The sequence below is a fragment of the Tamandua tetradactyla genome, chromosome 1, assembly GCF_023851605.1.
Source record: "Tamandua tetradactyla isolate mTamTet1 chromosome 1, mTamTet1.pri, whole genome shotgun sequence".
Taxonomy (NCBI): domain Eukaryota; kingdom Metazoa; phylum Chordata; class Mammalia; order Pilosa; family Myrmecophagidae; genus Tamandua; species Tamandua tetradactyla.
In genome coordinates this window covers 97,427,093-97,440,268 of record NC_135327.1, presented here as the reverse complement: position 1 = coordinate 97,440,268, position 13,176 = coordinate 97,427,093, and the positions used below count along the sequence as shown (strand labels likewise).

The following is a 13,176-nucleotide window of genomic DNA, read 5'->3' as shown; positions in this document are numbered from 1 at the left end:
CCGGCCCAAGCCCATACTGGGCTCCGGGTCTCTAATGGGCTGGGGAAGAAGAGGCAAAGTAAGAAATGGAAACCTCGGGGAGGACAATTACCCCTTCCTCCCCTGCAGGGAGTTGAGAAAACTAATAGCGAGATTTCCGATGAGAGAATTCTAGGACAAAGCAAAATCAGGAATCCATCGGGTTGAAATCTTTTCTTTTAATTAACTGTCCACCACCTCACCCACCCCACCCCCAAGTCAAAAGAAGCGGAAGAACTGAGAGTAGCAAAAATGCCAGTTCTGATTTTTAAAAATATATATATACACGCCTATAGGAGCATATGGGAAGACTGATCCATTTCCACCCACAACTCTCCTGGGTACGGGGCACCTGAGATTGGAACCCGGGGACACGTTCTCCTTCCCACATCTGGATGGAGGGTGACTCAGGGGAGCTCAGAATTCCTTACGAAATCAAGGGGTGTGTAAAAGGAATCACATCTTAATGTGGTTCCCCAAGAACGCCAAGGAAGGTGATTTTCTAGAAAGAAAGGGAATCAGTGAATGGCCACATGACCAGAATGTCTTCTCTTCGCTGCTCCCCAAGGAAAACAAAGTGATAGCATTGCAAAGATAGAGCTCGTGTAATAAATGTTGCCTCACTGTAGTTATTATAAGATATGCTACCCTCTGGTCACCAAGACAAAAGAAGGGGGCTGCATCTTTAAAAATACATATAAACATTTCCCAAAACTGATCTATTTTTTTCCCTTCATGTAAGAAAGTATCTGTATCATCTTTATAATTTTTCCATCACAAGTCTGGCCAAATGATACAGAAAAACAAAAGAGAAATTTTCATGGGAAGATCCTTACCTGTAAATTTCTTCCCATCCTCTCTTCTTAATTTACTCTTTCCTTCTCCCCTTTTCCCCCTACGGAAAGATAAATCATTGCTCCTTGCAACTGTTATCCTGAAGGATCTCTCTCTCCACTCTCCTTTCTCTTCCCTCTCCACACTTGGTTGTTTATCTGACCCTTCTGGGTTTGCAGAGGCCTCTCCCCAGGCATGTCGCCTCCAGCCCCCCCACCCCGTCCTGGGCAGGCTTTCGCTGACAGTGCTTGCTGGGCCTGGGAGTTGCTTTGGCTCTGCCGCCTGTTCTGTTGTGTGCGCTGGAATATTGATTTTTCAGTGTATGTGCGCCGGCTCTGTAAAAATCAATATTTCAGTAGCTCGAGCACAGCGCAGGGCAGTGTAATGGAGCCGGCCCGCTGATGTAACGCGCGTGCGGGGTCCACCCTCAGCGATTGAGGTCAGTCAGAAAATGGCAGCGTGTTTTCCTATTGCATTGTTTGCTTCAGAGCCAGTGAAGGAGTTTGCAAACCATTGTGTGCCGATTCCAAGACAAAGTAACCTTGATGCTACTGGGTAACACATGAACAAGTTACAGAATAATACACTGTTAGGCAAAAAAAAAAAAGTGATGATAGACAACCTCAGATTATACATTCTAAGAACTCTTAAATAAAATATTAGGGAGGTGGGGAGTCATTGCCTGCCATCAATCTTACCAAATTTCTCAGTGAGAAAATAAAAATAGACTTGCACCAGGAAATGTTGTGGTTTCTTGTGCAGTACTGGATATGTGGGTGTGTATTATTCTACATCGCCTAAAATATGCTGCTTTTAGTGAATGTGGACAGGAGATATCTGGCACGATTTGAAGAAAAACTAACCAATAATAGCCCCAACTTGGGAGCTATCCTCATGACATTTGCTGCGGATATGCAAAGAACTCTGTACTGGGCTTCTAACCAGCCATCCCCTACCCCACCCACCCCCAGGCGAAGCCTGTGGTCTAATCTGCTCACCTCTGTGCGCATCAGGGGCTTTGCCTATAAGTGAAAGGGTGAGACTCAATGACTTCCAAATGTCCCCTAGTTCTAACGCCTCTAATCCTGCATGAGAAATAATATTATAGCTAAAACTTTCAAAATAAAAAATACAGTGAAGCCAAGTGTATGCCATGGATAAGAAAAACAGATTAATTCCAGAGGTGTTGCAGAAACAGAAAGTAGATAGGTTCCTACTCTTAATTGTATGTTTTATTATGTTTGAAATTATAATCCAATATTGTGTTTTTGGAGGGTGTTCTAGTTTGCTAAGCTGCTGAAAGCAGATACCATAAAATGTGTTGGCTTTACCTATGGAAATTTATTAGCTTCCAAGCTTACAGTTTTGAAGCCATGAAAATATCCAAATCATGGCATCATCAGGATAATGCTTTCTTCCTTAAGAGCGACTGTTGGCAATCCTAGACTCCTCTGTCACATGGTAAGGCACATGATAGCATCTGTTGGTCTCTTCCTTCTCTTCCACGTTTCTTTGCTTTCAGTGTCTTGCTTCTGTGGCTTTCTCTCTCTTTGTCTGGATTTCATTCTCTTATAAAGGACTTCCGTAAAAGGATAAAGACCCACCATGAATGAGGTGGGTCACTTCTTACTACAAATTACCACAAATTTAGGAGCTTAAAAGAACACAAGTGTATCATCTTAGAGTTCCATAGGTCAGAAGTCTGAAATGAGTTTTACTGGGTCAAAATCAAGGTGTCCAAAGGCCATGTTCCCTCCAGAAGTCAAAGGGGCAAATCCATTTCGTTGCTTTTTCTAAAGGCTATCTGCATTCCTTGGCTTGTGTCCCCTCTCTCCATCTTCAAAGCACCTAACTCCAATTTCTACTTGGCTCATCACATCTCCTTTGTGATTTTCACCCTGCTGTCTCCCTCTTCTAATGACTCTTGTGATTACATTGGGCACATCTAGAGAAACCAGAATAATCTCTCTATCTCAAGATCCTTAACTTAATCTCATCTGCAAAATTTCTTTTGCCATGTAAGGTAACATATTCATAATTTGGGAGGTTAGGATATAGATATCTTTAGGACAATTATTCTGTCTACCACACTGAACTAAAACCAAGGTGTTGGCAGGGCTGCATTCCTCTCTGGAGGCTGTGTGGAAGAATCCACTTCTTTCCCCTCTCCAGCTCCTAGAGGCTGCCCACATTCCTTGGCCCACGGCCCCCTTCTGTCTTCAAAGCCAGCAATGGCCAGTTGAGTCTTTCTCATATCACAACACAATCCCATCCATTCTTCTGCCTTCCTCTTGCACATTTAATGAGATTTGCGGTTACCCAAATAATCCAGGATAATCTCCCTAATTTAGTCATTAATTAATTAATTAAGCACACTTAATTCCATTTGCTACCTTAATTCCCCTTTTCCACATAATGTAACATATTCACAGGTCCAGGGATTAGGGCATGGGCATCTTTGGGGAACTACTATTCTGCCTACCACCTAAGGATAAGAGTAATAATCTACATCACAGAGTTGTGGGGGAGATTTAAGGAATAAATATGTGTCAAATGTGTAGGACACTACCTGGTACATAGTAAGCACGTCATAATAATTACCTGTTTTAGTCATTATCTGGAAAGAGAATACAAAATAAACTGTAATTGCATCTGAACAGTGGGATTAAAGCTGATACTCATTTTCTTCATTTTGGTAATATTTCTGGCATTGTTTTGTTGTATTTTTTTTGTTTTGTATTTTTGTTTTGTTTTGTTTTTAATTTTTTATTAATTAAAAAATTAACAAACAAAACATTAAGATATCATTCCGTTCTTGTTTTGTATTTTGTCTTTTACTGCAATGAACACATATTACTGGTCTTTTTTTTTAATTTAAATAAAACTAGACAAACCAATAAAGGAGTTACGATAGTGTAATGAGGAAGTCATTTATTTGGGGTTAAAAGGTCTAGATGTTTATCTCCCCACTCCTGCTGACACAATTTGTGATATTGGGCAAGTCACTTCACCTGCCTGCACTTCACTTTTCCTCATAGGTAATGTGAGGGAGATGAACTTCATCTTTCTAAAGTTCCTTTCTATTCTAAATGCTATAGGTCTAAAATTTTAAAGATCAGCAAATCAAAAATGGTAAAGAGCACTGCTCAGTATATAAAGAACCCCTAAAGGAATCAGTGAGAAAACAGATAACCCTCGAGGGAAGAAGTGAGCAAAAGGCAAACACAGTCACTTCACAAAAAGAAACAACAAATGGTAGACAGCCAGAGGAAAGGTGTTCAGCCTCATTAGTAATAAGAGAATGCAATTTGAGACTTCAATGGTATATCATTTTATATCCATTAGGTTTGCAAAAATTCAGAAGTCTGACAACATAAACAATTGGAGGTGCTGTAAATCAATGGGAACGCTCACACAATGCTGTTGGGAGTGTAAATTGGTGCAACTCCTTTGGAAAGCAATTCGACATTTGACATTGCATTATTTATTGTGTAAAGTTGAACATTCATGTGCCGTGGGTCCAACCTTTTCACCCAGAGAAACTCATACACAGGAGAAATATGTAATAATGGTCTTGAGCAGCAGTGTTCACATTATCCAGACACTGAGAACAGCCCACATTTCTATCCACTGGAGATTGGATCAATTGGGGTCTATCTGCATAATGGATTATTATACAGCAGTGAAAATGAATGAACTAAAGTTCCCTTCAAGGCTATTGATAAAGCTTAGAAACACAATGTTGAGTGAAAAAAAAGTAAGTCTTGGGAGACTAATATTATGATACCATTTTTGTAAAGCTCAAACAGGAGAGAAACTCAGCAATGTGTATTTTAGGGATTCATAATAAGTGATTAAAAATCTAGAAAACAACAAAATTCAGGATAGTGGTTACCAGCAGAGGGTGAAAGAAGGGGTGAGGAGGTTGGGGAGGGAATTCAAATAGTGGGTGCAAGTGGTAATGGTCTAGTTCTTAAATTGGACTGTAGTCCCCAAAGTGTTCACTTTATTATGCTTCATACATTGCATATATTGAGATATATATTTTGTGTATAAAAACAAACATGAGATTAAAATGATTTTTTAAAAAGAATACTGTTTGGGGACTTCTTCATTCTAATCCTGGATGCTTTATTTCCTGTACTGAATGCTAATCACTTAGATTCTCTTCAAACTCATAAAAGCGCGCTCTTTATTGCCAATTTGCTATTTGCAGTCCCACTAGTTAAACTGTCTTCATAATAGCCACCTACATCTGGGTTTGAACAGCAGTTGTTTTCAGTTTATGCTCTAAACAAACCTCATCTTCTCTGAGACCCATACCCCCAGGGAAGCAGCGTCCCCAAACTTTCATGCAGCATACCTTCTGATGTCCAGGGGGCCCTTTGTTCATCTTGCCTGCAACCAGCCATTCTGATACCTTCTACAGCAGGGGCTGAGATACGTGATTCACAAACGCCCAGCCCAGCCCCGGTAATTTGTTACTGCTCTGATTCATTGCAGTTATGACTTCAATACTCAAGAATCACATTCCTTGTTCTCCTAACTTGTCTTCTGTTGTTTCATAAAGTTTGGTCATCTAGCCAAGACGTTTTCCAGAGTAAGTTGGTTTCACATTCCTGCAACAAGCCTGACGTTAGCGTTACTTTTGAGTTCCATCTTTGATTCTAGAATCTTCCAAAGCATTAATCGGCTGTGTTGATTTGGATTCTATTTCCTTGTCTCTAAGTGAAGCATTTGGAAGCAATTATCAGAGCTCAGGGGTCCCTTGAATATCATTGCTTCCCATGAGGGGATTTGCTTGCATTGGGTTTACCCACTGTAGTTGGTGCTAAGCACTGGGAGTAGGAGGGATGAGGGGGGTCTTTGGGGAGGCACACCTGGCACCCAGGCATTACGACCTGTATTACCACTGGATGCTAGATGCCTCAGACACCCAGATCACATGGGTGAAGTCCTGTTTTTTAAGACTTGATACCTAAGCAGAGTGACCCTGGATTCATTATGTACCACTTTGCATTAGGTCCTCAGTTTTGGAGATATGGATTGTTTTTCTTTTTATCATAAAAAAAATCCAAAAATATTCAAAAATAAAAGCAATGTAGAGTATTAATATGCTCTACAAAATAGATATAAAACATATAAAGAAATCCGTCACCCATCACCTGGTTTCAATAATTAGCAACTCATGGCCAGTCTTGTTTCATCTCGACCGCCTCCCTGACCCTCTCTCAGGATTATTTTGAAGCAAGTCCCCAATACCATGGGTTGTAAATGTTATGAATAGATTATTGTGATTAACATTCTCAGAGCTTCCGAGAGAGTAATATTAATAGCAACACTGAATAGAGTCTCTCTCCTTGCACCTTTATTATGAGCTTTATTTTAATTGATTAAATAAATGAGAGGAGTTAAAGTTCTTCCCACGTCAGATTACCTTTAGTTTCCTAATGAGGGCTTTCCTGGATAAATTCAACATATGGAAAATATGGGTGGAAGGGAGAGTGATGGAGTGATTTAATTTTTGTTCGGGTTAAATTTCCTCAGTCTCACTGTGAATAGAATATCTAATGGGTGAGTGAAATAATATCAGGTCTATTTCAATAGTCTTAACTAGTCTCTCTAATCTGCAATCTAACCTGCATAAGTTACCAGAGATATCTTCTTAAAGGCCTCCTTTGCCCATTCTTTTAATAAATGTGAGTGCCAACTATATATAAGGTATTATTGTACTAGGTGCTGAAGGGAATTTAACAATGAACCCCACCTTCAAAATTTACATTATTAGAAAAGGTAAGGCAAAAATGCTTATAAAAACAACATTATGAATAAGTGGTCAGACATCAAGTAGTGATATGAATGAAGCTGAGCTGCATAGGACTAAGATATATCAGAAGACTGGGTGAAGGATGATATTGTCCGCATATTAAAACTTCAACTTCTGTGTGAGACTAAAGGGAAAGATGCATATTGGGTGCAAAATTTATATTTTGGGTAGTGCATTTCCTAATTTAACTTGTGTGGTCAGTTTAGCTGAACACCATAAGTACAGAGAATCTTGAATAGAGCGTGAGATTTTATTGGTTTGTCCAAGTTAGTGTGATGCCTCGATAAATCCCAGAGTGATTTGGACAGTGAATAAAGAAGTATTTGCAAACTCCCCTTAGGGGAATTGGGAGAAAGGAGGAAACATTCAACTTCCCCATTTGGAGAATTTCTGATATTCTCTCAAGCAGTGGGGACAACCAATCAATAGGCCGAACCCTTGATATTGGGGTTTGCCCCATGAAACTTATTCCTGAAAAGGATAGGCTAAGCCTACTTGAAATTATGCCTAAGGGTCACCCCCAGAGAACCTCTTTTGAAGCTCAGATGTGGCCTCTCTCTCTCTAAGCCGACACGACAAGCAAACTCACATCCCTCCCCCTCCCACATGAGACATGACTCCCAGGGGTGTAAACCTGCCTGGCAATGTGGGACAGAAATCCCTGGATGAGCTGGAGCATGGCATCAAGGGACTGAGAAAAACTTGATCAAAAGCGGGAAGAGAGAAACGAGACAAAATAAAGTTTCAGTGGCTGAGAGATTTCAGAGTCTACAGGTTATCCTGGAGGTTATTCTTATGCGTTATATAGATATCCCTTCTCCGTTTATGGTGCATTGGAGCGGCTAAAGAGAAGTACCTGAGACTTTACAGCTATGTTCCAGTAGCCTTGTTTCTTGAAGATGATTGTATGATGACATAGCTTTTACAATGTAACTGTGTGACTGTGAAAACCTTGTGACTGATGCTCCTTTTATCTAGGGTATGGACAGATGAATAAAAAATACAGATAAAAAACCTATAATAGGGGAACAAGCATTAAAATAAATTGGGTAGATGGAAATATTTGTGGTCAATGAGAGGGAGGGTTAAAGGGTACAGCATGTGTGAGTTTTTTCTTTTTATTTCTTTTTCTGAATTGAGGCAGATTTTCTAAAAACTGATCATGGTGATGAATTCACAAGTGTGTGATGATATTGTGAGCCATTGATTGTATACCACGTATGGAATGTTTGTATGTTAAGAATGTTTGTTTGTATATTGTTTCATCAATAAAAATATTTCTTGAGAAAGCAGCATTAAAAGTGTCCTGCAACAGTTAGATATGCTGCGGGAAACCAGAGAAAGGAAAGAGAACTTTCAATTAGGGATCTCCACTGGAGGAGATCTTGGGGAGAAGGTCATTCTTGCTTCAGGCCTTGAAAAAAATGGGAGAGATTTGGACATGCAGAAATTATCATAATATATAGTGTTTCTTGAGTGCTCACTCTGCACCAGGTACCGTTTTAGTGCTTCACATAGAATGAATTCTTTTGCCCACACAAAGTCCTAGGAAGTTGCACCGTCACTGCCCCTCTTTTACAGGTGAGCTAATTGAGGCACCCAGAGGCCAAGCAACTTGCAGGGAGGTACACAGCTCATAAAAGGAAAGCTGGGGTTTGAACCCAGGTCATATGGACCTAGTGCCCATACTCTTAGTCGCCACGTTCAACTCCCTTTGAAGTGGGAGGAAAGAACATTCCAGGAGGAATGAGCAGCAGAAACAGATGGGAAAACAGAAGTATTTCTATAGCAAAGAGGAGTTATGTGGGAAAGGTAGGCTTAGGCTAGCCCAGAAAGGGCTTGGAATGCCACACTAAGGGCTCTGAACTTGGCTCAGGAAGCATTGGAACCAAAGGTTCTTGGAATGGGTTTTTGTTGGGGGGTTCTGTGGACTATAAACCACTGAAAGACAAGCAATGGTAAGGAATTACCATTGAAGGTAGTTTCCCTTCTCCAAACTGGGGTGCCGCTTTTCCCCTCCTAAAGGGCAAACCACTTTCCACCTGGTGCTCAAGTTAGGGTGTATAGACTGAAGGGTCCAAGGAGGATCTGTGTCATTCTCATGTTTTAATCTCCTGCAGCACCTGGCCTAATGGGAACTCGAATGTTGCTGAATGAGTGGACATTTTGCTGGATTGAATCATGTCAAATTGCCAATATGCAGTCTTCTTTGACCTGCAAAAATGGCAATTTATTATGGTTTCAATCTATTTTAAGACACACTATTACAATTTTGCTTCAGAGATAGACTAATGTTGAAATTCAGGTATGTTAAAAAAATCAGTAGTTACTGTGAAAGGCACTAAAGTGGGAATTAAAAATTAGTCCCTTTATAAAAGACTATTGCTTGATTGCAAACTTAATATTGTACAAAGTTAATCTAGAATATGTGTGTATCTATCGATAATACTATCGATTCTAGTATATTGTAGGATATAGTGGAATATTCTAGTTATATATCTATATAATCTATATCTATTTATACATATATGTATGTATCGATTAGATAGAGAGAGAAGGATAAAGGATCTATATATAGGTTATTTCTGCAAGGACTCTTACCCCTGCACTCTGATTCTGTTATCAAATCAGAAATTGGAGAGGGAGGAATTGCTCACAGTCCATTCAAATAAGTAAGATAAGCTTCCTACTAGCTTAAGTATGAAAGAGGAGAAAGTGAAACAAGAAAATTGGATGAACTATAACTAATAATTGACTTTAGATAGAGTATTTCACAGGGCATTCTTTCACAATGCATAAGAAGCTGTTGTTTTTAGACTTCTTCACCCAAAGCTGAGTTAAGAAATTTTAAAAGTTGGTAGGCATCACATTAGAGATGACACCATCAACCGAAGGAAGAAGATAAGCTGATGTCTGTCTGTGTCCCTCCTAAAGCATGGAACTCACTTGCCCAGAGGGTTAAGAATCAAAGCAAAATCCAAAAGGGTGGCCATCCCCCATGCAGCTCGACCAAAGGAAGGAAGAATCTCACGAGCCAGACACATAAGTAGGGTGTGTCACAAGCAGAATAGACTTTGAAGCCACCCAAACTTCCAGAGACAAGTTTTTAAAAGTACACAAAAATCAGAATTCAGGGAGCTATGAGAATTTAAAGTAGATTGAAAAGCAACTCAAAATCCTGCCCAACACATCAGTCTTTATTCAGTATATTGCTTAGTTGAATTCAATAGAAGATTCTAAGAGACAGCTCATTCCTGAAAGGAGCTCAAACCTATTTGTTGTTTGTTGACTGTCCTGAAACAAACCTGTACCCTACTAAAGGGAAAGATTTTTCCTAAAGATTTAGCTAAAGTGCTCTAAACTAGATATTCTATAGAAATCAGTATTTCCAAGCTAGAGGAAGTAGAGGAGCTGGACTAGATATGTGATTCATATGGCTTTTGATTTGCACACAAATAGTGTTTGTTCTCAGGGGAGGTTAGGAAAGATGAAATTGAAAATGCAAGATTTTCCGCTAAATGAAAACAATATGGATCCAATGGCATCAATGTATCATATATTTACAAATCACTGGAAAATTGTTACAAATCTCAAGCTGCTTAACCATCTCAAGTTATTTCTAACACCATAGTCAGGAAATCCAAGCTTCTAATCTTTAAACTTCATAATCAGTACTGACATTACCTTTTAGATGTTGATCTTAGAAAATAGAATGTAGAGTGTAGCTCCTTTTTTCCTTCCAACCAAATTACCTTTATTACATTTTTTAAAAATATATTTTTAAGGACAAATCCTCACACACATGCAATCCATACATAGTGTACAATCAATGGTTCACAATATCATCACATAGTTGTGTATCCATCACCATGATTATTTTTAGAACATTTCCATCACTTTAGAAAAAGAAATAAAAAATAAAAAGAAGAAACTCGTATATCCCATACTTCTTACCCCTCCCTCTCATTGATCACCAGTATTTCCATCTACCCAATTTATTTTATCCCTTATCCCCCCTATTATTTATTTATTATTCATTTTTACTCATCTGTCCATACCGTGGCTAAAAAGAAGCTCAGACACGAGGTTTTCACAATCACTCAGTCACACTGTAAAAGCTGTCTTAGTTATACAATCATCTCCAGGAATCAAGGCTACTGGAACACAGCTCAACAGTTTCAGGTACTTCCCTCCAGCCATAGAGTGTAGCTTCTTAATACTTGGCTAAGAATAAACACTTTCCCTTCATAGCACCTTTTGAAGTCATATTTCCCTCTTCCTTCTGCCCCCAAAGGGCCATACATACAGGCACCCCAATCCCCTTTTCAATCACTCAGTTCTAGATCCCATGGAAATAACAGTGCATTCCGGAAAGAATTGCTCTTTACTCCAAATTCTGTCATTTCTTAAGTTTTCTTTAGGAGGGAAAAGAGATGAGGGGAATGGACTTTTCAAGCCCAGAGGTCTGGAGTGTCTCCCCCTCCAGCTGCTTGGGTTCCCTCAGAGTCGGGTGGCCCCTGATCAGCACCTCACTTGCTTTTTCTTCATCTCCCACCACCACCCTTCCCTGCTGTTCCTTCTGCTCCAGCATAAGGGAAAGCAGCTCTTGGAGCGCTCTGCTGAGCTACCCCAAAGGACAGCAACCCCCACTGGTGACAGGATGGTCATTTTCTCCAGCATCCTTCCCATAGGGAGACCTCAGAAACCCCCACCAACTCCTGGGGAAACCACTTACCTCAGACCTCTAAAAGGAGAGGCCGAATACGACACTCTTAGAACCTTCTCTCCTGATTTTCAGTCTACCTGGAGCCTCGTTTCCTGTTCAGATGTCCACTGGAGCTAAGAGGTCTGAACAAGTGCCTATTTTCACAGACTTTATTCCCTCCCACTCCCCACTCTTGTTTCACTTTGCTCCAAAGAGCTCTTTTTCCTTCTTTAGTAATAACATAACATGGTATAGCCACCACTCTGGAACTCTGCCTGGAACCCAATGAAATAGCACTCCCACCCCAGTGCTCAGAGCTGCCCGAGGCCCTTCCTTCACTTCTTACCATCTCCCCTAGTGCACGCTTCCTCACTTCACAGGACGGGAGGCTCTGTGAGGGTAGAGACCTTATTTTCGCATCAGGGTTCCCAGAGCGCAACACACACACGTTATAGGCATTCGATAAATAGATAAATATTAGCTGAATGAATGAATAAATGTGCCTAGATTGGCCCATATAAACAAAGAGAGTAAAGAACAAACTTGCTTAAAACAACTTTTTTGCTGCTTTTTTATGCCACAGTGCAATAAATATCAGCTAAAGGTTATAGGATTACCCAAGGGCTTTAAAACTGTCGAAGACATTCTGAACCACACCTCAGTATATTAAGAAAAAGCCTACATTTGCTTCCAGATATATGTTGTGAGCTGACATTCTTTGTGGATTTTTTAATTTTTTAAAGAAACAATCTGTTAGACAAGTATGTGAAACCTTATTTAAAACATATGAAATTCTGAGTCATATCGTCCAACTCAATGATTTTTCCTTTTTTTTTTTTTTGTTTGCCTCAGCTACCACCAACTTGACATACCTTTCAAAGTAATTTAATTATCTTTTTGGAGAAAAGTTGCCTTCACTAAAGAACTGTATAAAGAGCACAAATGCCTATCTAAGTGATATCCTTTAAAATACTGACTACAGGATCATACAAGAACTTTCTAAAAGACGGAGTAGTCAGAAAGTTTGTTTCTCTAAGGAAAATGAAAGAAGAAGGAATGGAAGGATAACGTGTTATAACCTCATTTAATCCTACAGAATGTTTCACTTTTTATAAAATTATATTTCCATATGTTGTCAATGTCACAGTAAAGTATTTGATTTACTCAGGATCAAGGAATCTCTTGTTAAATAAAATTTGATGAATTCATTATAAATGCAGTTCAGTTCAAATTTGTCAACCTATACAGCAGGGATAACTCTGGTCTGGATTCAATTTTGTTTATTAAATATGAGCTGCATTATCAGAGTCTGAGCCTCAGGCTTATTTCTATTCACTGATGGGATTTTGATTGAAAAATTCAGTGACATCAACACTCCAACCAGTGGAGGAAAGCCTTTTGCATGAGGCAGAACACCGGATGTTTCACTTTTCTATTCCTTCTGCCTGAAATTCCAACATTCTTATTATTTACCAGACACTGTCCTTTATGTTTCATTCACACACTCAACCAATCTCTCTGTAGCACCTATCACAGAGTTTTGCAATCAATTGATACCCAGGGCCGCTGCTAGCCCATGTGGTATCTTTTTATTAAAAATGACACTCCTTCCCCTGGAAGAGTCAGAGAAAGAAGGGATAATCCTGACTATTTTTAAAGTTTAGGAAACAGTTAGGTTAGGGGAAGTGTTTCAGTTTGCTAAAGCTGACAGAATGCAAAATACCAGAAATGGGTTGGCTTTTACAATGGAGATTTATTAGCTTACAAATCTACAGTTCTAAGTCCATGAAAA

The 13,176-nt window shown here is 39.6% G+C and overlaps 1 long non-coding RNA gene across 1 annotated transcript in view; it reads right to left on the bottom strand.

Moving 5' to 3' along the window:
- LOC143650516 (uncharacterized) overlaps positions 1-1,063 on the bottom strand; it is a 54,871-nt gene extending 53,808 nt beyond the window's left edge. The window contains exon 1 of the long non-coding RNA XR_013159587.1: positions 855-1,063. This is a non-coding gene — a long non-coding RNA (uncharacterized LOC143650516). The remainder of the gene's footprint in view (positions 1-854) is intronic.
- Between the last annotated feature and the right edge of the window lie 12,113 nt (positions 1,064-13,176).